The 24,360-nt window shown below is 40.5% G+C and overlaps 1 protein-coding gene across 5 annotated transcripts in view; it reads left to right on the top strand.

Annotated features, from left to right (window-relative positions):
• The window catches only part of LOC132891505 (histone-lysine N-methyltransferase PRDM9-like), an 82,962-nt gene that overhangs the window by 52,863 nt on the left and 5,739 nt on the right, over positions 1-24,360 (top strand). The gene's annotated exons all lie outside the window — the stretch shown is intronic.

Genomic DNA, 24,360 nt, shown 5'->3' on the forward strand with positions numbered 1-24,360 from the left:
TCTCCATGAGTCAAGGATGATGAAATTAAAGCCACACAGGGTTGCTGCATAGCAGGAGATGGGGCAGTAAGCAGGTAGGCATTGACAACCTAATTGTGAGTTTTGGGTGAAGTTGTGTTAAGGGTGCTTGAAGTCATAGAGAGCCTTGTTCACCAGTCTATAGGTGTGGTGTTCTCTGTGAAGAGCCGCAGGTGCGATACCAATAACACTGGAAGGAGGTCAATAGGAGTGGGTCATAGACGGACAGTGATAATTCTCAAAGTCTCCTTGCGAGTTGTGTCTAGCTTTCTTGTGTGTACACTCCAGCACCACGTTGGTGTGGCGTATTCTGCGGCACTGTAGACCAGGGCAAGGGCACCAGTTCGGAGGGTGGACATACTGGCTCCCCCTGATGAACCTGCCAGGCAATAATGGAGGTTGTTCCTGGATTACACTTTAGTGCGTAGTGATTCAAGGTGTTTGAAAGTCAATTGCCTGTCTAGTTTTACTCCAAGATATGTTGGAGAGGGGTTATAGGTACAGTGTCTTGCAAAGGTATTCATCCCCATTGGTATTTGTCCTGTTTTGTTGCATTACAAGATGGAGTTAAAATGGATGTTTGGAGGATTAGCACCATTTACTTTACACAACATGCCTACTGCTTTAATGGTGCAAGTTTTGTTGTGACACAAACAATAAGATGAAAAAACAGAAAATTTGGAGTGTGCATAGGTATTCACCCCCTTTCGTATGAAACCCCAGATAAGAGCTGAACCTACCAGTTCACTTCATAAGTCACATACAGTAATTAGTTGATTAAGATCCACCTGTGTGCAATCAAAATGTCACATGATCTGCCCCATGATGTCTGTATAAATCAACCTGTTCTGGAAGGACCCTGACTCTGTAACATTACTAAGCAAGCAACATGAAAACCAAGGACCACTTCAGACAAGTCCGAGACAAAGATGTGAAGTATGGATTAGGGTGGGGTTATTAAAAAAATCCCAAACTTTGAATATCCCACGGAGCACTATTAAATCCATTACAGCAAAATGGAAAGAATATGGCACCTCTACAAACCTAACAAGAGAAGGCTGCCCACCAAAGCTCACAGACCAGGCTAGGAGGGCATTAATCAGAGATGCAACAAAGACACCAAAGATAACACTAAAGGAGCTGCAAAGATCCACAGTGGAGATGGGAGTATCTGTCCATAGGACCACTTTAAGCTGTACACGCCTCAGAGTGGGACTTTATGGAAGAGTGGCCAGAAAAAAGTAATTGCTGAAGAAAACACATTTAGAGTTTGCCCAACAACACGTGGCAGACTCCGCAAAAATATGGAAGAATAGTCTTTGGTTAAATGAGACTAAAATTGATCTTTTTGGCCATCATGGGAAATGCCATGTGTGGTGCAAACCCAACATCCTGAGAACACCATTCTTACAGTGAAGCATGGTGGTGGCAGTGTCATGCTGTGGGGATATTTTTCATCTGCAGGGACAGGAAAGTTGGTCTGGACAGAAGGAAAAATGGATGGCACTAAATACAGGGCAATTCTGAAGGAAAACCTGTTTTGGTCAGCCAGAGGTTTGAGACTGGGATGAAGGTTCATGTTCCAACAGGAAAATGACCCTAAGCATACTGCTAAAGCTACACTGGAGTGGTTTAAAGGGAAACATTTAAATGTCTTGGAATGGCCTAATCAAAGCCCAGACCTCAGTCCAATTGAGAATCTGTGGGATAACTTGAAGACTGCTGTACACCAACACAATCCATCTAACTTGAAGGATTTGGAGCTGTTTTGCCTTGAGAAATGGGCAAAAATCCCAGTGGCTAGATATGCTAAGCTAATAGAGACATACCCCAAGAGACTTGTAGCTGTAATTGCAGCAAAAGGTGGCTCTACATAGTATTGAATTTGGGGGGTGAATACCTATGCACACTCTAGATTTCTGTTTTTTCATCTTAATTACTGTTTGTCACAATTTAAAAAAAAAAAAAAATTACACCTTTAAAGTGGTAGGTATGTTGTGTAAATCAAATGGTGATTTGATTTGTCCCTCATGCCCTCAGACTGTACAACTCCTCTCTGGAGGGGAGGAGGGGTAACAGGAGGACAGAGGATGGGAAGGAGCAGTAGCCTAGCCTAACAATAAGCAATACTGGACAATGTGCAATATAAAGTGCAATATCTCTCCTGCTGCCCCCCCCCTTTCCCCCCCTTTTTTCCTCTTCTCTCTCCCCCCCTTCCTCTCTTCCCCATATCTTTTATTCTTTTTATATTTGTATATGTAAATAATTTAATTTATCTAGAAGTTTTTTCTCTATTTTTTCTGTTTATCTGTAATAATGCTGCTGGAATCTTAATTTCCCTGAGGCCATTATTAAAAAATGTTCTGTTTCCGGTCCACTGGCCGGGTGAGTGCCGTTTGTGCGGTTGAAATTTTTTTTTTTTTGACACTTTTTTGGGTTCATAAATCTAAACTCGAACTTGACATTTACGCATTCCCAGGACTTTCCACTAAGGCTCATACTAGGCAGCCATGACAAATAAGTAGCCAGCCAGGGGGGAGTAAACACAAAATAAACTCCTGTGCACGCAGTTCCCAGGATTAAATGTATTTTCCACAGACCATTTATTTATTCACTTTACTCAAATACAAAGTAAAATGGCAGTAAATCTTAAGGCCAATTTATGCTGACAACGCAGTCCTCGCAGATGGTGTCGCAGATAGCGTCTGCGTAGCCCCCCCACCTTCGCAGACACTCTGCACGCACCTCCCAAAAATTGTGACCACCGCAGAAGCCTCGCAGACAGCGTCGCAGACAAGAGGGCTCTGATTGGTCCACTCTACATCCGCTGTACACGCACTTCCGCGTCCCTACTTTCCTGGTTTGTTTTGTTTTCACGACCGCCATTTTTAAAAACACGAGTGAAGATGGAGCAGCATGAAGAGCGGTTGATCGAGGAAGTGAGGAAGTACGGACATCTATACGACTCCAGTTCTAGTCATTATAAGTAACCGGAGGATAAACACTCCACTAACCACACCCACCAACTACTCCTAGCGATTTCGCAACTTCGTGCCCCCTTGTGTTGTGGCGGTGAATAACATCACGCATGCCTATTACTCCCCGCTCAACGATAAATTACAACTGTCTGCGAAAAGCTATCTGCGAAAGCCTTGTCGCAAGAGCATGCAGAGGCCTTTAGTCTGGCTAACGCAACTTCAAAGCTCTGCGAGCATTGGTCTGGCAAAGATATTAAGCCCAACCGTTTCTCAAAACGTGTGGTTGACCCGCCTCCCTGAAATGCCTCAGTTTGCTACTGGTCGAAGCCAGAAAAGGCTGTGACGAAGCTTAAACCAATCACATCACTCTTTCCTCTGACGTATGTGACGCGACGGCAACTGCTTGAGTAACAGGAAGATAAATACCTCCAGGGCTGCTCTTTGCTCCGTTTTCAATGAGAACTTCCCGTTGAATGCTTTCAATACAGCATCTACCGCTGTGTCAAAGGCTTGCCGCTGCTCCATGTTCGTAATGTTTCTAGTGAATGAAGCGCTTCCGGCATAGATTCTGTAAACAATCTATGGCTTCTGGTCGCAGTTCTACTACCTCACTGCCTTGAACACGCCTCTACCCAGGGCCGTTGGAGATGCTCAAAGTTGATTGGCTCCCGATTTTTCAGGAGCTTGGAAGAGCTGGAGATAGTCTGGCAAAAGGCAAGCTAAGTTCGCAACAGGCCCCCGTGTTGCGTCACACTTAGGATGGGCGGGCCCAGGCTAAGTAAATCATCTTTCTTTTCTTGCGTATTGCATCATGAGGCATTCCTGGCTTGTAAATCTCTTATTTTCGGTGCATGACACATTCACACAACTGAGCATGCTATGAATTAACGACAACAGTCTGCAATGGCAGTTACACAAACACTCAGCGAACATTTCTCCATTTGTGTATGAAAGTACACTCCAACGACTCAGTTTGGTTTCATTTACAACCAACGGTGTCTTTTGATGCCAGCACGTAATTGAACGAGAGAAGACTGGTTTACTGGAGACAAAAGAAGCATTATCTCTGCTTCTGTTCCCTCCGATGGCCCCGACACACTACTGCCTCCGCCGAGTGCGCGCACGCACACCGCATGTCAGGGCCGCGGATGAGTTACTCTCCCTTGATCAACGAAGTCGGCGGGGAGTTTGTGGTGGTTATCGGTACAAACAGCGCGAATCACAACTTAAATGAGTGCGGTTCAGTTTGACATTCAGTCTGTTAGATAAACATTTAATTTTATTAAAATCGAAAATTAATATTTGGAGCCTGTGGGCTACAAAAGTAGTCATTAAAGTAGCCGGTTGGACTTAATTGTGTAGGCGACTGTACGGCCGGCAGCCGGCGCTTGTGGAAAGCCCTGCATTCCGTGCAGAATATAGAATTGGATCAGCTCTGCGCATGCGCCGTGCGGCACAAAAAAATGGCAGCCACCATGAAGGAAGGAGATCTGGAGTTTTCAAACATTTGCTTAAGTGTGAAATTGCAAAATGGTATTCTAGCGAACAACAAAATAGTAAAGATTCAGAAAAACAAATAATTCAGTGATCATTTTAATAGTGTAATTTCAAAGCCTGTGGATTGGGCTTTAGAATACATCCAACGTAACCCGTGCGTGTCGTAAGAGGCAACTAAAAGGGGTAAGGGAAGGCCACCCCGACAGAAAAACCCTCCACAGTGGGCCAGCATCCCGCCTGGAGTATAGTTTGCTACGGAATCTAACACAAGGACAAATCACATCACTGAACTTTCTTCTGTGAGCGACCTCACTGCCTCACAAGCCAGTATGATGACGACTAACGGTCAAAGCTTGACCCAAGAAGCCGATAGTCTGACACGAGGTGGCAAACGGAAGAGCCTTAAAATCATGAAGAAACCATTGAGAGTTGGGTTGTGGAACACAAGAACTCTTAGTAAATGAGATGGAACGATACAATCTTGATGTTTGTGGCATCTGCGAAACTCATATCACCGGATCTGATATCGAGACTATTGAAGGTTGGACACACATTAATTCAGGCTTGCCCGACATTCATGCACACGGTGTAGGTCTGATGCTTTCTAGAAGAACAAGAGCAAGTTTAATGCCATACGAAACTATTAATGAGAGAATCTTGAGAGCGAGGCTATACACAAAGCAAGTAAAGGTTACTATCATTGTGGCCCTACCGAAGAGGCAGAAGACGATGTGAAAGATCATTTCTATGAAATTCTGCAGTCAGTCACGGATGATGTGCCAAGACACGACCTCAGACTTGTTATTGGGGACTTCAATGCGAAAGTTGGTAGCGATAATAGCAACTGGACAAGAGTTATGGGGTCCCATGGTGTGGATGTTATGAACAACAATGGATTGAGGCTGGTTGAGTACTGTGCTGAAAACGACATGGTCATTGGTGGTACCTTATTCCAACATAAAATCATCCACAAGACGACCTGGACATCTCCTGATGGTAACACTCATAATCAGATCGACCATGTGTTGATCAACGGCAGGTGGAGAAAGTCATTACTGGACGTTCGAACCTTCAGGGGAGCAGATATAGGGAGTGACCATGACTTAGTTATAGCCAAAGTCCAACTTAAATTGGTGGCACAGAAGAAAACGTCAAAGAAGTCTAAACTGAAATGCACGGATCTACAGCTTCCACCCTTCTCTAGAGACTACCAGTCAAAGATAGCTGAAAAATTCGAAGCATTATCTGATATAGCATCTGAGCCGGATATAGATTACGAATGAAGTAGATTTAAAGAAACGGTCTACAAAGCAGCTGAGGAGACGGTAGGACCCCAGACAAGAGAGCATAAGAGCTGGATAAGTAAGGAGATATATGAATTGATTGAGCAACGCAGAATCGCAAAGAGGGTCAGAGATCATGACAATACGGAGGATAACAAGAGGAAGTACAGAGAGTTAGACAAGAGCGTTAAGAACAGTGCTGAGAAAGATTGGAAATCCTGGATAGATGAGCAAGCGAAGGAGCTTGAAGAAGCATCAACTAAAAACAACCAGAGAGTCGTATACCAAAAAGTGAAGACGCTTACAGGCAAAAAGACAAGCAGTACACCCTTATGGTGATGATACACGGGGCAACTTTTTGGGCGATGTTGCTGAGCAATGTTGCTGGCAACGGGCAACTAGGTGAGACACAGGGCAACTTACAATGGGCAACAACAGTTAGCAACGGCAGTTTACAGTTAGCTAAAAAAAAAACGATGTCTTAATTTTTGCTGTGACCATTTAATCAAGCTGTCTGTTGTTTTTTAGAGCTTTGGTGAGGTAAATTCCTCCATATAGAATATTAAAATAACTTACCGGCGTAAAAACAGATGAGGAGTCTCTCCATCTCTTCACTCCACTGACACTGAGCGGCCGCCATATTTGTTTGAAATTTCTGATCCAAACCTCACCGGAGGTCACATGACTCGATACTCGCGTTCTGATTGGCTTATCTCAAAGTTGCCAGAGATTATCAAAACCATTCAGAAAGAAACAATGTTGCCCAATCTCAATAGAAGAGAGTCAAAACGCAATTGCCCAGCAACATTGCTCGGCAACATTGCCCAAAAAGTTGCCCCGTGTATCATCACGTTTAGTCAAAGATAAAGATGGAAATATAATAGGTGACGAGGAAAAGAAGTTGGAGAGATGGGCTGAACATTTCAGTGAACTCCTCAATGCTGAACCACCTGCAAATGCGATGGAGGACATCCCCGTTGAGTGGGACCAGCTTGATATTGACCTGAATGACCCTACTAGGGAGGAAGTTATTGAAGCCATTAAGCGTCTGAAAAATAAAGTACCTGGATATGATGAAATTACTGCAGAGATGTTAAAAGCTGGAGGAGAGAAGTTAGTAGACTGGTTGTTGCGAATCTGCATTGTAGTGTGGAAGACGGAAAGCGTGCCAAAAGATTAGAAAAGAGGAGTCATCATCAAACTCCCAAAGAAAGGAGATCTCACCATCTGTAGTAATAACCGCGGTATTACCCTTCTAAGCATAGCTGGGAAAGTACTCTGCATCTTGGTTCTCCTGCGTACTAGAGATGATGATGATGATGATGATGAATTTATTTATTTCGAACATGTATAAAAATGTATGTAACTATTTGTACATACAAAAGAAAGAAAATGAAAAAAGTGACAAAAAAAAGAATAAATAAAATAACATAAAGAGCTAATACATTACAATACACTGCACATTGTTCGAAAAAGGAGTGGGAAGAAGTACAATACTTTTTTTTTTTTTTAATTTCCCACCCCTTTTTAACTACCCCGAAATCCAAACTACATTAATACACCTATAAAAATATATACCATATATACACTTCATGATTATCCATATAAATTTATAATTACAAAAATAAATATATACTACATACCATATACACATATACATACATATATACATACACACATATATATATATATATATATATATATATATATATATATATATATATATATATATACACACACACACATACATACATACAAACACATACACTTCATAAATATCTATATAAATATATAATTACAAAAAAAATATCTACTACATATCCCAGTAAATATGAAGATATCTATCCCCATAAATAATTATATACCATATACTAAGCTAGTTCTAATATAACAATCAACCCTATTCTATTTATCCCTCATCATCCTCCATTAACATACTTCCTCTGTAATATACTTGATTAAAAATATTTTTTTGTACCTTTTTTTAAACAGATTTATATTTGCACTTTTTGTTTCTGTCTCCAGTCTGTTCCATAAAGTCACCCCACAGCTCGATACGCACATGCTTTTCATATTTGTTCGAACTTTTGGTTTTTTAAAATTTAGGTCTCCCCTTAGATTATATCCCCCCTCTCTCTCACTAAACATTCCTTGTATATTTTTCGGCAATAGATTATTTCTTGCTTTGTACATTATTTGTGCTGTTCTGAATTTGACCAGATCCATAAATTTCAACATGTGTGATTTTATGAATAGTGGGTTTGTGTGATCTCTGTATCCTGTTTTGTTTATTGTCCTTATTGCTCTTTTCTGTATTGTACATATCGGCTGCAGAGTGGTTTTGTAGGTGTTTCCCCAGACTTCGACACAATAAGTCAGATATGGCAAAAATAATGAGTAATATAGAGTATGCAAAGATTTACAATCAAGAATATATTTTGTTTTCCACAGAATTGCCAAGCACTTTGCCAGTTTTGCTTGTACATATCCTACATGAGGTTTCCAGCAGACTTTAGGATCCAAAATCACACCAAGAAATTTAATTTCCTGTACCATTTCTATCTTAATATTGTCTATTATCAATTCTACATTACAACCTATTTTATGTCTCCCAAACAACATAATCTTTGTTTTGCTTAGATTTAATGATAATTTATTTTTGTCAAACCATAGTTTTAGTTTATTTATTTCAGTTGTGATTATCTCTAAAGTCTGCTGCAAATTCTCACCGGAACAAAAAATATTGGTGTCATCTGCAAACAAAACAAATTTCAGTTCTTTCGAAATTGTACATATGTCATTGATGTATATTATGAATAATTTCGGACCTAATATTGACCCCTGTGGTACCCCGCATTTAATATTCATGAAATCAGATTTATGGTCACCTATCTGCACAAACTGTTGCCTGTTTCTTAGATAGCTCGACAGCCAGCTCCACCCGACTCCCCTAACACCACACTTTTCTAGTTTACTTAATAATATATTATGATCAATAGTATCGAATGCTTTTTTTAGGTCCACAAATACTCCAATTGCTATTTTTTTATTATCTATACATTTTGTGATTTCCTCTATTAGTTCCATTAGTGCCATCGATGTTGATCTGTCTGTTCTGAATCCATATTGACTGTCTGTAAGGAGGTTGTGTTTTTCAATGAATTTGTCCAATCTATCTGAAAAAAGTTTTTCGAGTATTTTGGAAAATTGGGGGAGTAAAGAAACAGGCCTGTAGTTTGTGAAATGGTGTCTATCTCCAGTTTTAAACAATGGTATCACTTTTGCAATTTTCATTTTGTCTGGAAATGTACCTGATTGAAAAGATAAATTGCAGATGTGGGTGAGTGGTTTCACAATTCCCTCAATAACTGTCTTCACTGTTAACATGTCTATATCATTCCAGTCTGCAGAAGTTTTGTTTTTACATTTTCTTACAATTTGGATAATTTCTTCCTCATCAGTTGCAGTTAGAAAAATTGTACTTGGATTTCTGTCCCCCATATCTTCTATGTTCCCACATTGTGTTGTCTCAGGTTCCTTTATTTTTGCCGCTAAATCTGGTCCCACATTTACAAAGAATTGATTAAAACCATTCACCACATCCTTCATATTATTTATGGTCTTGTCATTTTCAGTGTAATACTCCGGGTAATTTGTAGTTTTGGATCCATTTCTCACAATACCATTTAATACAGTCCGTATACCTTTTAATATTTTTATTTTTCTCCACTAATTTATTATAATAGTCTTTCTTACATATCCTCATAATATTAGTTAATTTATTTTTATATTTTTTATATTTTTCCTCTGCCTCTATAGTTCGATGCTTTAAGAATTGTCTGTATAATATATTTTTCTTTTTGCAGGCATTTTGTAGCCCCTTGGTGACCCACGGACTATTTGTATATTTATGTATATTACTGTATTTCTTTATAGGACAATTTTTATTATATAGTTCATTGAATATTATTAAAAATTCCTCATATGCTTTATCAACATCTTTTTCTTTATAAACTACATTCCAGTCCTGTATTAAGTCATTTTTTAGTGCAATCATGGTTTCTTCAGTTTTCACTCTTATATATTTATAATTTTTAGTATCCTTTTTCTTGCTATAATTACAGTAATATACATTAAAAATAGGTAGGTGGTCACTGATGTCTGTTAATAGTAGACCGCTCTCTATATTATTTTCCAGGATATTAGTAAATATATTATCTATTAAAGTGGTGCTGTGAGAAGTGATCCTGCTTGGTCTGGTAATAGTTGGGTACAGTCCCATACTTAACATTGAATTAATGAACTCTTCTGTCATTTTGTGTTTCTTATGATTTAAGAGGTCGATGTTAAAATCACCACAGATGTACATGACCTTCTGAGTTGATTTTATAAACATACTTTCCATCCAATCTATAAAAACTTCTATGCTTGATCCAGGACATCTGTATATACAGCTCACTATTATATTTTTCATTTTTTCACAGCATATTTCTACTGTAATACACTCCATCCAATCATCAACAGCTACCGTCATTTTATTATTAATTTTATATTCCAAACTATTATCAACATATATTGCCACTCCCCCTCCTCTTTTGTTCTTTCTGTTGATATAATTTAATTCATACCCGTTCAGCTCAAAATCTACTCCCATCTCATTGTTGATCCAAGTTTCTGATATGGCTATTATATTGAATGGAGTATTGAACTGACTGAGATATTCCTTCATTTTATGGAAATTGGCATACATACTTCTGATATTGAAATGAATAATTGATATCTTATTTCCGTCTCTGATCTTTGCATTGTATTGATATTCAGTGTAATACCGGCAGCTGATATTGATGTTGCTGAAAAGATTATTTTCCGGATCAATATTATTTTCCATATCTTGTATTTTGTGCTCAGTATAATGGAAAGTGTCCAGTTCTTGTGTCCAGTGTCCAGTCCTTGTGTCATGATTGTAAATTGCTTTATTTGGCTCCCTCAGAATTTGTCCAGTTCCCCAATATCTCTGATGACCAAGATCTTGGCCTCTTCTGGAGATCCCTTCAGCTTGATGAAAATCTTGCAGTTTTGTGTCCAAGTGTTTTGGATTTTCCCCTGTTTCCTTAGTAGTCTCGCCTTTTTTGCAATGTCTGCATTTTTTTTTTGTTAAGTGCTCATTTAAAAAAACATCTGAGCCTTTCAGTTTCTTCCCTTGTTTTAACAATTGCATCTTATGCTTTCTGTTGGCAAATCGCATTATTACAGCTGGTTTGCCAGTGTTGCTTCTCCGTGGGAGAGGGTGACATGCTTCAATGTTATTGCTTTTTACCTCAATCCCCTTGGAGTGCAGGAATGCTAACACCTGTTTCTCCACAGAGTTAGCATCCTCCTCGTTCAGTTCCTCTCCACCTCTTCTCGCCACTGCTCCAGCATATGAGCGGGGCTGAATCTGCAGTCCGGTCACAATGATGTCATTCATCCGGGTGTACTGCTCCAGCTCCTCCACTCGGTTCTCGAGAATGGCGATTCTCTTTGCCTTCTCCGTGTTCTGCAGCCTCAGAGCTTTGACCTCTTCTACCAGGTCCAGGATGGTCTTCTGCTGCATCCTGACAGCAGAGATTTCTTCCCCCAGAAAGTTGAGGGATTTTTTAATATCATCTATCTCCTCGACCGTAGGAGCTTTCTTCGGGGGCATTGCGTTTGTTGTTATTACGCGGCCCGTTCCCGCGCTACCTCTCGGCCCGCTCTCGCGCAGCTTCGCTCCCGCGCAACCTCTCGGCCCGCTCTCGCGCAGCTTCGCTCCCGCGCAACCTCTCGGCCCGCTCTCGCGCAGCTTCGCTCCCGCGCAACCTCTCGGCCCGCTCTCGCGCAGCTTCGCCGTGGATGAGTGACTCAGAAAACCAGGGTGGATTTAGAAAGGGGAGATCATGCATCAATCCGTGCTTCGCCCTACACCAACAAGTAGAAAAGTGCCTTGAATTTCAACTCTCGGCCAACATCAACTTCGTCGACTTTAAAGCTGCTTTCGACAGCGTAGACAGAGAATCCCTCTGGAAAATTCTTGAAGCATATGGGTTTCCCAAGAAGATAGTAAACATCATGAACACCTATGACGGATCGGAATGCTGTGTCAAGGTCGACGGAGAAACAACTGAATGGTTCCCGGTATCGGCAGGCGTTAGACAAGGCTGTGTATGGTCTCCAATGTTGTTTGCCATATTGATCGATTGGGTGCTGAAACAAGCCCTGGACAGGAATGACTGTGGAATTGTACTCGAACGACGAAGGAGCCCACATTACCAGCAGCAAAGATTATCTGATCTTGACTTTGCAGACGACATCGCTCTTATTGACGAGTCGGAAGAAAGATTACAGTATGCAACCACTCAAGTGAAAGAGGGAGGGAGTAAAATAGGACTAACCATTAACCCCACGAAGACCAAAGTTATGGCTGTCTCAAAGGATAAATGCGACATTACAATCAGTCTAAACAACCAAGATGCGTTGGAGAAGGTGAAGTTTGTTTATTTGGGAAGTACGATAACATCCGATGGTAACTTAACCCGAGAGATTAACAACCGTATAGGGAAAGCAGCGAACGGCTTTAATAAACTTCTACCCATCATGTACCACAAGTCCATCCAGCTTCGCACAAAAATGGCAATCTATCAGGCCGTAGTAATTACCATCCTAATGTATGGAGCCGAAGCCTGGAACACAACAATGCAGCAAGAGAAGCGACTATCGGCCTTCCATACTAGATGCCTTCGCAGAACTCTTGGTGTTTCCTGGAGGGAGCGTAAATCCAATGCGGAGATCTTCCAAAGAACTGGACAGGTTCCTCTAACGAACATCCTTCGACAAAGACGACTATCATGGTTTGGGCACGTTATGCGCATGCCTCCAACACTGCTGCCGCGCCGACTTTATTGGGCACCTCAAGGACGCCGGCACCCAGGCAGACAGCGTATGCGTTGGCGTAACGCGGTCACTAGAGACCTTCAACAATCCCTAACATATGAGGAGGCTATGGTGGCGTCGCAGGACAGGAAAAGTTGGCGGTCGTTTGTGTTGGCACTATGTGGGTCTACCCACAACAGCAGCAGTAAGTAATTAATTTCATCCGAACTAGGCCTAACGGTCGATTTAGAACTACAAAAAGTCTGTGTGTTGGACATTTTAAGTACCTTTGTAAAAGTTTTGCAAATGTTGCAGTCAGCATTTAAAATGCTAACTTAGTTTTTGTACAAGTTTCAGTTGATTAAACCATCATATTTTATTAAATGTGTGCTTTTGTAATAATACCCCCAAATAAGGAGAAGAATCGTTTGCGATAAAAAGCGCTGGATCGCACAAATGTGTTTAAAGATGGTAACGCAGCACTGGGGACACGCCCACTGGGAAACTGGCTTTTCATGGACACGAGGCGCGCGCGTGTGTTAGAGGTCAGGTGCTCCGGAGTGAAACGCAGGGGGGTTCATGCATGCGCACAAGAGTCAGGTGAAAAATGGGACTTGTAGGACATAATACTACTAATAATAATGATTAGCATCAATTTTTTTTTTACGTAATTAAAATTGTTTATTGTACTAAGTTTAATATAAATATATAAACCTTTATTTCAAAACTCAATTAAAAAGAACTCCAGAAAATACAATAATTCTAAATATAGTACAATATAAATAATTTGTACAAAAAGTTTTTTTAGTTTTATTACTTATCATCTACAAGTGTTTTTAATGTAATAAGAATATTAAAAACCACTAATAATTAATAGTAATAGTAATTATTATTGATTATTAATCATTACTACTTATGAATTAGTGATTAAGTACTAGGGATTATTAAATGTTATAAAATTTAAGTTATTAAAAGTTATTACAAGTAATTATTAAAATGTAGTAATTGGTAGAATACAAACAAATACTCATGGATTATAGATATTTTTTTAAAATAGTGAACATTGATATAAAATAACTATACTACTAATAATAATAAACAATAATACTACTAGTAATACTTGTTGGTAATGTTGTTATTATTATTATTATTATTATTATTATCAGTTCAGTTGTTATCAATGTTCACTATTAAAAACAAATTATCTATAATCCATGAATAATTGTTTGTATCACTACTACTAATAATAATTACTCATCTCATCTCATTATCTCTAGCCGCTTTATCCTTCTACAGGGTCGCAGGCAAGCTGGAGCCTATCCCAGCTGACTACGGGCGAAAGGCGGGGTACACCCTGGACAAGTCGCCAGGTCATCACAGGGCTGACACATAGACACAGACAACCATTCACACTCACATTCACACCTACGGTCAATTTAGAGTCACCAGTTAACCTAATCTGCATGTCTTTGGACTGTGGGGGAAACCGGAGCACCTGGAGGAAACCCACGCGGACACGGGGAGAACATGCAAACTCCACACAGAAAGGCCCTCGCCGGCCCCGGGGCTCGAACCCAGGACCTTCTTGCTGTGAGGCGACAGCGCTAACCACTACACCACCGTGCCGCCCATAATAATTACTACTTTTTTAATAATTTTAACTAATCTTATAACTCAATTTTGTAGCATTTTAATAATCACTATTATTTATTAGTATAATTTAGTAGTTGATGATAATAATTACTACTTATTATTAAATTACATTTTGGTAATCACTGCTTATTAATTAAGTAATTAATAATACTGAATTATAATTGCTACTCTACTATTAATATAGCTAATAAGTAGTGATTATTAAAATGTTATAAAATTGAGTTAATTTTTTAAAATTATTATTAAAAAAAGTAGATTATTATTATTATTAGTAGTAGTAGTAGTACAAACAATTATTCATGGATTATAGATAATTAATGATTCATTTTGAATAATGAACATTGATAACAATTGCACTGATAATTAGTTTACAGTTATTACAACACATTGATTAATATTGATAATGGTTATGAAAGGTGACAGTTGTTTTTCTGTGTTTAATGTAACGCTCTGATTGTATGACTGCATAAGCAGGTTTATGCTGTTACCTGCTATAATGCAGAAGATACTCGAACTTCCTCAGCCAGCTGTATACTGTACGACAGTCAGACTGATTTTGCTGTCGGACACAAAATCACACATCAAAGATAATCTTTGGGGATTGAAATAATGCCGGCTAAGGTTGTTCAGCTGGTTCTACTTGCCGTTTATTGTTTTCGTTTTTGAAATGATTCATGGTGTTTTCTCCAGTAAACACCAGTCTTCTCCTTGCTGCTACAGTAGTTCTGCAGGCCCAAAACACACGATTTTGCTTCAGCTGTTTGCATGTCTAACAGCTGCCATTGATGCACCCTGTTGTTCACCAATTGTGTGCATTCTTCTTAAAGTTAGTAAAAAAAAAAAAAAACTATTGCAGAAAACAGTTTTAAGTTGTCGTATTTATCATTTTCTTTGCCATGGTACAGTCTTAATTTTTCCATTTAGAGGTCTTGAAAAGGTCTTAAAAGTCTTTAAATTTGTACTTGAAAAATGTGCAGATACCCTGTTATCTCTACTCAGAGATGTTCACAAGTCATTCTTTCCAATGCCAAGTCAAGTCTCGAGTCTTTTGTCCCAAGTCAAGTCTCAGATGACTGAAATTAACGTTCTCTCATTAGATGCTATCTGAGATGATACTGCATTTCTGTATGTTTTGGATTGAAAGCATTTACTGTACTTTATCATCTATTAAGCTATTATACACTATCAAAATTGATCAGAGCATGGTAACCTAGGAGGGCTATTTCAATGTGTAATGTGAAGAAACATGAAAGCTTTTTCATAGACTGTTGAAACAAAGATTCAAAGACAGTTGAGCAACTGAAGTCGTATATCGAGCAAGAATGGGAAAGAATTTCATTTTCTAAACTTCGACAATTACTCTCCTTTGTTCCCAAACAGTGAGTGTTAAAAGAAAGTGATGTAATAGTGGTAACCATACCCCAACTTACCTTTTTTTGGAATGTGTTGCAGGCATCAAATTCACAACGTGTTTATCTCATCTCATTATCTCTAGCCGCTTTATCCTGTTCTACAGGGTCGCAGGCAAGCTGGAGCCTATCCCAGCAGACTACGGGTGAGAGGCGGGCAATGTCAAGTCTCGAGTCTTTTGTCCCAAGTCAAGTCTCAAATGACTGAAATTGACATTCTCTCATTAGATGCTATCTGAGATGATACTGTGTTTCTGTATGTTTTGGATTGAAAGCATTTACTGTACTTTATCATCTATTAGGCTATTATACACTATCAAAATTTATCAGAGCATGGTAACCTAGGAGGGCTATTTCAATGTGTAATGTGAAGAAACATGAAAGCTTTGTTTGAACTTGATAAATATATTTTGGAAAAAAATACCACAGGATACATTAACAAATGTATTATGTTGTGTAGCCTTTTCATTCTTAAGGTCTAACATCTGTTTTGATAGTGTTCTACCACCAATCATGGTGCCAAAGGCACTGAACTAACAATTTCCTTGTCCTTTAACACTCTCAACTGCAAGTAATGAGAAAAATAACAAAATAGTTCTGCCAAAAGGTGACCAACACAGCTGTAACAACATCTGTGGAACAAACCTTTGAATATGATCTACATTCTGGAAAAGGGTTTAGACAACAGAATAGTTGCATTTTAAAAACATTAATTCTGACAGTGTCTTTGCACTAAGTCTGGCTCTGTGAGGGCGCATGATGATCCTGCTCTGGCTGAACACCCTCTCCACAGGAGCACTGGTGGCAGGCACAGCCAACACCCTCATAGCCACCAGAGAAAGCCTTTTGATGCCTTTGCCAAAAGTCCAGACATCCCTTGTCCTCTTCATTAGCTGACAACTGAATGATCAGCTCTGCCCTCACAGATGAGCCATGGTCAGTGCTTTTCTTGCTTTTTTTTGGATCTAGAGAAGAGATGTGGAATTTTTGCAGGTGGTGATGGCTCTTGATCATCATCATCACCACCACCACTACTGCTGTCTGGTACAGTGACTTTGCGTGCCTCAGCCAAGACGAGTTCTTAAAAAGTTCAATAAATCCACACTGAGTTATAATATACATCACATTACACATGCACATTAATATACACAGAGTTGAGGGTAAAGTTAATAAACAAATTAATCTTCTTTTTGTTAGGGCCTGAGCACCATTCAGTGCGAAGACCCTATTGTTTTTCTAAGGATTATTATTAAGGCCAGAGCACCGTTCGGTGCAAGACCCTATTGTTTTTCGAAGGATTATTATGGGGCAGCACGGTGGTGTAGTGGTTAGCGCTGTCGCCTCACAGCAAGAAGGTCCGGTTCGAGGTCTGGGTTCGAGCCCCTTGGCCGGCGAGGGCCTTTCTGTGCGGAGTTTGCATGTTGTCCGCGTGGGTTTCCTCGGAGTGCTCCGGTTTTCCCCACAGTCCAAAGATATGCAGGTTAGGTTAACTGGTGACTCTAAATTGACCGTAGGTGTGAGTGTGAATGGTTGTCTGTGTCTATGTGTCAGCCCTGTGATGACCTGGCAACGTGTCCAGGGTGTACCCCGCCTTTCACCCGTAGTCACCTGGGGTAGGCTCCAGCTTGCCTGCGACCCTGGAGAACAGGATAAAGCGGCTATAGATAATGAGATGAGATTATTAGGGCCCGAGCACCGTTTGGTGCGAGACCTTATTGTTTTTCGAAGGATTTTTTTTTTTTTTCTATCGCGTTTGGCCTTATTTGAGGCATTTCCCATGCACGAAAACTCATGAAATTTGATGCACACATCAGTCATTGTCACTGCTACTCAGCCACAGACGTTTGGCCCCGGGCATGGCCGAGGGACTTCATAGCACCCCTTTTTCCATTTCCCATTGAAATGAATGGGTAGAACTTTGGAATGATGTCATAAGGCCATTAGGAGTGAAATTACACATGGTCATTTTTAACATACTCCTCCTAGACGGTTCATCAAATTCATGTCAAACTTGGCAAACATGATGCCAAGATATTGCTGAAGTTGAATTGCGTAGGGATTTTTGATATGTTGAAATATTATAACATATAATATGCCAAGATATTGCTGAATGTTGAACTTGATATCTTGTAATATGATTCTGATTCTGATGCTCTTTAGCCGTTATGGGCCTGTCTGGTATAGCGCCACCAACTGACCAAGGAAAGAATAGGGTTTTGAATGTGTGTGTTTTGACACATGATGAATTTTAACATGCTCCTCCTCGACGGTTCATGAGATTCATGTGAAATTTGTTATACGTGATGCCAAGATGTCGCTGATATTAAATTGCGAAGGGATTTTTGATATCTTGTACTAATTTGTTGGAATGGCCTTATGATTTTAATATCTTGCCACATAAACAGGAAACGTGTCAGAAAGCCACAGTGCATTGACTGTATGGTCAGACACTTCTTACTTCAATAGATATTATGATAACCTGACGCCCAATGGGCCTGCCTGTTATAGCGCCACCACCTGGCCAAGCAGGAAATGTGCCAGAAATCGGCAATGCCTTAACTGATTGATCTGACACTTTACAAAATATTGTGTATTATGATTGTGATGATATTCAGATGCCTAGCACAGCGCTACCATCTGGCCAAGCAGGAAATGGGCAAAAAATGTTCAATTCATTGATGGATTGATCTGAAACTTTACAAAATATTGGATATCGTGATTCTGATGATATTGACATGTCTAATTCACATGCCTAGCACAGTATCACCATCTGGCCAAGCAGGAAATGTGCCAAAAATTTTCAATGCTTTGACGGATTGATCTATGACATGCCTGACATGGCGCCACCAACACACTCAAACTCGTGGAGCTCCATACCTAAGAAAAAATGGTAAACCCATTGAGTATTTATTTTATTTTTTTTTGTGTGTGGTTTGTCCGCGTACGTGTACAGGAAACGTATACACACCGCCTAGTGGCCAGTGTTAGTAACTACCAGTCATACACACCGCCTAGTGGCCAGTGTTAGTAACTACCAGTCATACACACCGCCTAGTGGCCAGTGTTAGCAACTACCAGTCACACACACCGCCTTGTGGCCAGTGTTAGCAACTACCAGTCACACACACCGCCTTGTGGCCAGTGTTAGCAATTACCAGTCATACACACCGCCTAGTGGCCAGTGTTAGCAATTACCAGTCATACACACCGCCTAGTGGCCAGTGTTAGTAATTACCAGTCATACACACCGCCTAGTGGCCAGTGTTAGTAATTACCAGTCATACACACCGCCTAGTGGCCAGTGTTAATTACCAGTCATACCGCCTAGTGGCCAGTGTTAGTAATTACCAGTCATACACACCACCTAGTGGGCAGTGCTCGCCAGTAAAGAAATAAAACAAAAGAGGCTGGCTATGATATAAGAAAATTCTACAACCCAGAAACAGATGGCAGCTCCGCTTTTAGGCAGTGCCTAAATCCATATATTATACATGTAGCACACACGCACGCACGCGCACTAGGGGTGGGTGATATTGGGAATTTGGGTATTGATCCGATACCAAGTAAATACAGGGCTAGTATCGCCGATACCGATACTTTTTACTTGAAATGTTATGATCATTGAATAATTTTGTGATTTTGCCTTTTTTAGTTGATTGAGTATGATAAAACACAGGACAAATATTTTAGGCAAATAAAAATGTTTTTATTAACTAACTACAACAATATATAACAATGTAACAGTATATTAATAATAAAATTCCCTTAACACCTTCTGCTACACAATTGTTTAAGAAAAAAGTCACTAGTGCAAAATAACAAAGCAACAATGTAATAAAAGTATAAATATAACAATGTCAACACCACAGAAAATACCTTCCATTGCACGCAAATATTGTGAAAAATAGTCAGTAATAAAGTAACAAAGCCAGTAGTGCAAAATAAGTAAACAAAAGCAACAAGGTAATAAATATAAAACAATATTAACAAACACAACAAAAAAATACCTTCCATTGCACGCAAATATGTGTGAAAAATAAAGTCAGTAGTGCAAATCAGGTGTAAACTACAAGTGGCTCGTAACCTTTGGCTCTTTGCTCACAAAGCCGTCCAAGGAAGTATCCCTTGAGGTGCCCTTTTGGCTCTGTTCCCATGTTAACAGATTTAACCCTTTGGTGACTGACCCCTTGAAAATGGTTCCTCCAGGAACGATGACGTTTCAGTTGTCAAGACAACGGAAAAACTAAAATACAAAAACAGAAAGATACGTCACAATGCTCTTGTGCACAAAACAAAATGCTTTTGTATTTGTATTTTAGTTTTTCCGTTGTCTTGACAACTGAAACGTCATGGTTCCTGGAGGAACCATTTTCAAGGGGTCAGTCACCAAAGGGTTAAAGGTTTTTGTTCAGGAACAGTAACATGTTTACATTCTTCCCTTTTATTGCACTTCTCTGAGTTATTAACTGTCCTGCCTTAGAGAAAATCCTTTCTGCAGGTATGGATGTTGCAATTACTCCCAGATGTTTTTTTGCAATCTTGCTCAGAGAGGGAAATGTAGGTTCATTCATTTTCCACCAAAGAAGTGGGTCTCCATCCTGTGGAATTGGCTTCTCTTCCGTGTACCGGCGCATTTCAATAGTTGCATCAGTGCTACAGTAGCTGTGCGATGCTGCTGCAGTTGCAGGATTTGAGTGTCAAACTCTGTCCATATCCTGCCTTTTGCTACAGCTGGGGATGGAGAAGCTCCTGCAGGGTAGTGTGAGGTAGTTGCAGGAGCCATTGCTGAGGCAGTGCTGGTGGCAGAGATTGTGCTAGGTTTAGGATCTGATTCTGAATAGACTGAGGACTGGCTCAGTGACTGCATTTCAGCAACAAGTTTTTTTTTTTTCACTGTGTTAACATTTGCCATGTCCCGGAACCCAAAGTTTTTAAATCTTGTGTCCAGGTAGGTGCTGGTACTGAGAGCATAGTAGGTTTCAGTATTCCTGAAACGGTGCTGGCACTGTGCTGACAGCACAGCAGCTAGCTTACTGCCTTGGGCCTCATGAGATGCAGCCGACCTAAGAAGTAATGTTACCGGGCGATCACCTTTGAAACTGACATGTTTTTCAGATGATATCTCCCTCGTGACTTCTTCAAATGGTCTCAAGGCATCAAGGGAGAGACGAACCATGGACTAATCCTCTTCACTCAAGCACAGTGAGCTCTTGCCAAGAAGGCAAAGTATGGTAGTCACTGCTTCCTTTTGCTCACAAAGTCTCTCAAACATGTAAAATACAGAGTTCCAGCGTGTTTCAACTGATTTGGATCAGTCTGTGCTCTGGAAACTTCAATTGTTTCTGTATTTCTTTGAGCTTCTCTGTTGCTTTTGTGCTGTGATGGAAAAAAGCTACAATAGCACTGCATCTGTGTTGGATGTCAAGAAGCTCAGGGAGGGTCTTAATGAAGTCTTTCACTACCCGATTAAGGGTGTGTGCAAAACATAGATAATGTGCCCAACCTGCTCTGTGTACAGCAGCAACCACATTGGCAGCATTATCCGTGACCACAGCCTGAATTTTGGCAGTTATGCCCCGTTCATATGTGATTTTCTTTTTAATTCCGAGCAAATATTATCAGCACTGTGCTTTCCTGAGAAACTACTGGTTTCTAGCACACATGCTTGCATTTGCCAGTTTTCATCAATAATATGGCAAGTGACAGTTAAATAAGCCTCTGTGGCTCTTGATGTCCACATATCAGTGGTCAATACAGCACTGTCAGCAGCATCCAGACATTTTCTTATTTTTGAGCGACACTCTTCATACATTGAAGGTATTTCTCTCCCATGAAAAATTTCCTACTTGGAATTCTGTAGCGGGGATCAAGTGTCTTGATTAAACTCCTTAAAACCCTCCTGTTCAACCACAGAAAGGGGTTGTAGGTCCTTCACAATCATCTTGGCAGTGCTCTTTGTGAATTATCTAGGTGACATAAAATGATAATTAATTCTGTAACTGTAATCTGCATGTAGGCCTAAATAGGAATACTATTTTTCCTTCAACAGTTAACACAAAAAGGTTTTTATGTTCAGCCATATTCATATTTCAGTTTTGAGACATCTTTATATAAGTGTATATTTTTTTAGTTTCAGTAAAACAAATTTTTTTTCAAAGGGCTGAATATATGATAATGGTTTAATTAGTCTGCTGAAATTGCATCTCTGATCACCAATTACGCTGTGAAAATATTACTTTATGCTGGAGATTACCTGGATGTTCCTGAGTTTTGGGTTGAAGAGTCTCTTCCAGAGACCTCTGTCTCTGTCGGAGGTCTGGCCTGGGTTTGGGGATCTCCCCCCTCCCCCTCCCTCAACTTTTTTTGTAGTTCACTGTTCTCCCTGGGGTGAACTGCTTTAATATATTTAAATAAATCGGTGGTGTTACCACAGTAGCGAATAACTTTTCTGCACACATCACATGTGGCATTGTCTTTGTCAACTGCAATGAATAATGTCCACACAGTGCTTCTCTTTCTCTCCGCCATCACGGCCTGCTCTCAGTCAGTGCTCTGACTCTCCGCTCTCTGACAAAGCAGGGAGGGGGAGGGGCAAGGTGTGAGTGGGAGAGAGAGAGAGAGAGAGAGAGAGAGAGAGAGAGAGAGGTGTGCTGTGTACACAGACAGATTTAGAGAGAAACTACGCTTGCATGAACTCTGAGGAAATTCGAGTAATTTACTGGACGTATTGAAGAGAAACTGCGACGAAAGTATCGATCTCATCACACTAGTATTGATTCGATTCCGATACTCACCTTGGTATCGATACTCAGATCGATACCCCCACCTCTATCATGCGCGCGCGCACAGTTGCAATTATATATACACATGAATACTCACAAGAATGGGTAACGTATACAATTCTGTGCACACTCATATGCATATTTATGCATACACACACTCACAAGTATGCACTCACATGCACACACATCTATGAGCACTCTCTTTCACACACACACACTTTTTTTCTCTCTCTCTCTCCCCCTCTGACAAACAGCCACACACACAATTATAGTGACTTGCCATCATTGTGCATTTTGCTGCAGACACACACACTGCAGACACAGGAAAGCTAAGATGACTTAAGATTACAGCGTGAGATAGAGATGAGGAGGAAACACGTATAGTTTTGTACATGTATAAATGACTTTTTCACACCACAGAAACACACACACTTAGTCTTTGTCTATCTCTCATCCGTCAAGCAGTCATGGCATTTGTAACATGCGCATCACCTTGGAACATTTGATGAATGTATGACATGTGACTGTTTTGTTGGGTGGCGGAATGTCCTGGGCTGCAGAACCACACGTGCGAGGGCCCGTCAAGGCCGCTAGCGGCTTTAATTTTGTTTTGTATTTTGTTCTATAATGTGATGTTCAGGTGTTTAGCAAGGTTGTGTATATCTACCTATAATCATCTCTTTCACCTCACTCTTAACTTCGTCTGGCCCTTGGATATCTTGCTCTAGCCAAAAGAAGCAGAATGATGGGTCTAGCAATGCAGAAATCATGTAGATCTCCAAATGGAAGATCCACTGCCAGGTTACTGGAGCCATCCATTCTGACATTCACAAACATCCCCTCAAACCGGATCTGGAGGGACTTCTGCAGTGCTTTCACTAAAGCCACCAGGTGACGTGTCGTACTCAGCATCCTGATGAAGTGACTGTTCAGTGAGAGCACACAAGGGAGCGCTGTACTTATGGTCACCACTTTCTCCCCTTGAGTAAGGTCTGTGGCTTGTTGAAATGGAGCCAAAACATCCACAAGCTCTTTCAGCTGACCCCATTCTCTGGCTGATAGACACAGGCTTTTATGACCTTGGGCTTCCAGGAGTGCATTCAAACTTTGGAGATCCAAGTCAGTCACTGCCTGGACAAGGTAGAGTGTGCTATTCCATGGCGTTGATACAGCTGAGAGGATGCTATGGTTGGCTCCATACTCTGCCTCAAATGCTTCTTTTAGGCCACAAGTGGAATGCAGTAAACTGCAGAATTTGATCACCTTTGCCATGGCACTATTCAGAACCTTTGTCTCTTTCAGTCCATCTTGCATGACAACCTGTAGTGAATGAGCAAAGCACTGCAGTCGTTGTCGGCAACTGCTCTGGCTAGTTTCTATGTCATCCTGGTACTCCTCACTTAAGTCCTCCCAGAGATCACTGTTGTCCAGGCCTTCATTATCTTCACTACTTGTAGCAGAGGGAAAACAAACTGTGAAAGCTTTCTTCATGTTAGATGCATTGTCACAGATGATAAAATCTATTTTGTGCTTGATGTGAAAGTTGTCTCACATTTCTTTAAATGCATCACTAATTCTCTGACCAGTGTGTGACCCTGTGAATCTTTCACAACTTAAAAGAACTGTCTGGAATCTTGGGCTACTTCTATCTAGCTCCATGAAGTGGGCTGTTACCCCTAAAAAGCCTTGCATGGTCCTGTCTGTCCAAATGTCCACAGTCACAGCCACAAGTGCCTGTCTTTTCTAGTTTTGATTTGATAGAGGCCTGTTTCTCTGATGTTAGATCACTCAGACGTCTTGTAACGGTGCATCGACTTACTGGTTTATATCTCTCCTCTGTCACTGACAAAAA

The sequence above is a fragment of the Neoarius graeffei genome, chromosome 9 (assembly GCF_027579695.1).
Source record: "Neoarius graeffei isolate fNeoGra1 chromosome 9, fNeoGra1.pri, whole genome shotgun sequence".
Lineage (NCBI taxonomy): Eukaryota > Metazoa > Chordata > Actinopteri > Siluriformes > Ariidae > Neoarius > Neoarius graeffei.